Genomic DNA, 3,850 nt, shown 5'->3' on the forward strand with positions numbered 1-3,850 from the left:
ATGAGAGAAGCCTGTTTTTCTCCTATCCGCGGTCAAACAGGCAACATCTGTGCCTAGAAAGCGGACAATACAGTAGGGGGCATCTGTGGTTGACTTTAAAGGAGTTAAAACCATCGAGTACTATATTGCTAGAAAGGAAGGGAGGAGAGGGGAAGCGCCCAGGAACTTCCTCTTCCTGATCACTAACAGGAGGAAGATGGTGTGTAGGGAGGATTTTGTGCTCTTCCCAGATTGAAGCAGCAGCTGGAAGGTGAGTGGAGGGCAGGTCGGAGGAGAAGCCGGGAGCAAGCGGGGCTGTTTGGTTTCCTCCAGGGCGTCCAAGCAGAGAAGCAACTGGGCTGAAGCATCTCAGCTGCTGCTGCTGCATTTTCCTTCCCTCCCCAACTTTTACGTCCACTGGTGCTGCAGGCTGTTAAACTGGGGGCTGCGATTTTCTGCTGGTGGGAAGATTTCAAAAGTCTCCTTCAAGTGAAGGTTGATTCTTTGGGAATGGCTTCCCTCCAGACGTTGGGAGTGCTGCATCCCTGGAGGTTTTTAAGAGGAGACCGGACAGCCATTTTCAGGAATAGTAATAGGGTCTCCTGCCTGAGCAGTGGGTTGGACTAGAAGACCTCCAAGGTCCCTTCCAACTCTGTTGTTGTTGTTATTATTATTATTATTACTATTATTATTATTATTATTATTATTATTATTTTATTTATTTATTTATTTATTTATTTATTTATTTATTTACAATTTTTAAAACTAATTTTCTATTATTACATTTGATTAGTGCTTAATAAACATCGTGTTGTCTGGGCCAATTTGTTTGCTTAATAATACAAGTTACATTCTTAGTGTCTACCCCATTTCTCCAACGATTGTTGAAATAAATTCCATGTTTGAAAATATTCTGTATCTTCTTTCTCTTTGATCCTCAATGTAAGTCTGTCCATTTCAGCACAGTCCAATATCTTCTTGATTATCTCTTTGTCTAGTGGTCTTTCTTCATTCTTCCAGTGCTGAGCAAATACAATCCCTGCTGCTGGTAATACATGCAATGTTAAATATACACTTGGCTTATTAAATTTTTCTGATATTATACCTAATAGAAAGAGTTTAGGTTTAAAATCTACATGTTTTCCTAATGTGTTTTCTAACCAAGTGTATATTTTTCCCCCCGTTTTTTTTCTTTAACACAAGGCCACTACATATGTTTGATTACATTTCCAACATTTACTGGACATATTTTTAAACATTTTTGCTAATCTAGCAGGTGGTAAATGCCATCTATAGAACATTCTATGTCAGTTTTCTTTATAAGAAGTTTGCCATGGTCAGTTTATAATTTCTTTCCCAAAGATTTTGCCATTTCTCTAATTTTATATTCTATCCAAAGTTTTCTGCCTACTGTTATCATTGTTTCTTTCACTTTTTCATCCTACATTTTTGAATTTAATAGAAAATTATATTGTTTCTTAAACAGTTTTTTTATCAGAGGTTAACAGTATCTGATCAAACATTGTTTTTTATAAAAACCATACGTTTTCGCATCTTTATCATACTCGATTGCATTTGCAACTGAGGTCACCATGATAATTCAGTATCCTGGTCTACAGGCTGTGGTTTAGATTTTAAATTCCATTCGGTATCCAAAATATTTTTATATGTCCATTTTTTTTCATATTTGAATAGATTCGGGTGAACAAACGCTTCCATCATTGAAAGCCATCCTGGGATTCTCAAGTAGATTTTATTTTTAATCTTTTCCTACAGAAGAAGTAATGTATTTCTTATATAATGATTTTGAAACTATCTATGAATTTTATTCTTCTCATACCATAGAAATGCATGCCAACCAAGTTGCGGATTATGTCCTTCTAGATATAAAGTCTTTTATGTCTGAGAGTTATTCATTCTTTTAGGCATATTAAGACACATGCTTGATAATATAAGACCCAATCTGGTAATCCAAATTCTCCATTTCCTTTGGATTCTTGTAGACTAGAAGACCTCCAAGGTCCCTTCCAACTCTAATTTTCTATTATTATATTTGATTAGTGATTAATAAACATCGTGTTGTCTGGGCCAATTTGTTTGCTTAATAATACAAGTTATATTCTTAGTGTCTACCCCTTTTCTCCAACCATTGATTAAATAAATTCCATGTTTGAAAATATTCTGTATCTTCTTTCTTTTTCATCCTCAATGTAACTCTGTCCATTTCAGCACAGTCCAATATCTTCTTGATTATCTCTTTGTCTAATGGTGTTTCTTCATTCTTCCAGTGCTGAGCAAATACAATCCCTGCTGCTGTTAATATATGCAATGTTAAATATAAACTTTGCTTATTAAATGTTTCTGATATTATACCGAATAAAAAGAGTTTAGGTTTAAAATCTACATGTTTCCCTAACATCTTTTCTAACCAAGTGTGTCTTTTGGCCCATTTTTCTTTTTCTTTAACACAAGGCCACCATATATGGTAATACAGGCCACGGGTTTGATTACATTTCCAACATTTACTGGACATATTTTTAAGCATTTTTGCTAATCTAGCAGGTGGCAAATGCCATCTATAGAACATTTTATATCAGTTTTCTTTATAAGAAATTGCCACAGTCACTTTACAATTTCTTTCCCAAAGATTTTGCCATTTCTCTAATTTAATATTATATCCAAAGTTTTCTGCCTACTGTATCATTTTTTCTTTCCTTGTTTATCCTCCATTTTTGAATTTAATAGAATGTTATATAGTTTCTTAATCAGTTTTTTTATCAGAGGTCAACAATATCTGATCAAACATTGTCTGTTTTTTATAAAAAAAACATATATTTTTGCATCTTTATCATAGCTCGATTGCATTTGCAACTGAGGCCACCATGATAATTCAGTACCCTGGTGTACAACCTCTTGTTTAGATTTTTATTTCCCTTTGGTATCGCAAATATCTTTATATGTCCATTTTTTTTCATATTTCACTTGTTTCGAAGAACAAAGGCTTCCATCATTGAAAGCAATTCTGGGATTCTTAAGTAGATTTTAGCTTTTATCTTTTCTCACACAAGAAGTAGTGTATTTTTTATATAATGATTTTGAAAGTATCTATGAATTGTATTCTTCTCATACCATAGAAATGCATGCCATCCTAGTTGTGGATCATGTCCTTCTAGATATAACAGTCTGTTATATCTGACATTCTTTTAGCCATATTAAGGTGCATGCTTGATAATATAAGACCCAGTCTGGTAATCCATATCCTCCATTTTCTTTGGATTCTTGTAGCATTTTCAGTTTAATTCTGGGTTTCCTTCCTTGCCAAATAAATTTCAAAATCAAAGTATTTAAATCATCAAAGAAATTCTTCTCTATTTTTATAGGTGCTGTTTGGAACAAGAAGAGCAGTTTGGTAAACTAGTCATTCTCACAGTAGCTATTCTTCCTAATACTGATAGTTGTAAGTTTTTCCATTTTTCTAGATCTAATTTTATTTGATTAAGTAATGTTATGTAGTTATCTTTTATCATTGCACATCTTGCTGTTAGGTATATTCCCAAATATTTAACTTTCCTAACTAGTTGAAAATCCATTTTTTTTTACAATTGTTCTTTTTGCTTAGATGTAAGGTTTTTAACTATAACTTTTGTTTTTTCTCTATTTCTCTTCAATCCTGCTACTTCTCCAAATAACTAAATCCTTTTCAATAGTTTAGGGAAGACATGTTAAACTCACAACGTCACGCTACGTTGCGCGACGTATCGGGATTGTTTTGCCATTGCCGGCAATGGGGCGGGCACAGTTTTTGGGTGACGCATCCGGCCCGCGGACTGGCAGTTTGACAACCCTGTTTAGGGGTTGTCTCCAATGTTTT

At 34.3% G+C, this 3,850-nt stretch overlaps 1 long non-coding RNA gene across 1 annotated transcript in view; it reads left to right on the forward strand.

Moving 5' to 3' along the window:
- The first annotated feature begins 234 nt into the window (after nt 1-234).
- The window catches only part of LOC107299877, a 4,833-nt gene continuing 1,217 nt past the window's right edge, over nt 235-3,850 (forward strand). Inside the window, exons 1-2 of the long non-coding RNA XR_001549202.1 lie at nt 235-250; nt 3,360-3,436. This is a non-coding gene — a long non-coding RNA (uncharacterized LOC107299877). The remainder of the gene's footprint in view (nt 251-3,359; nt 3,437-3,850) is intronic.

This window comes from Protobothrops mucrosquamatus, unplaced genomic scaffold (genome assembly GCF_001527695.2).
Source record: "Protobothrops mucrosquamatus isolate PMUCROS unplaced genomic scaffold, P.Mucros_1.0 scaffold5649, whole genome shotgun sequence".
NCBI classification, from domain to species: domain Eukaryota; kingdom Metazoa; phylum Chordata; class Lepidosauria; order Squamata; family Viperidae; genus Protobothrops; species Protobothrops mucrosquamatus.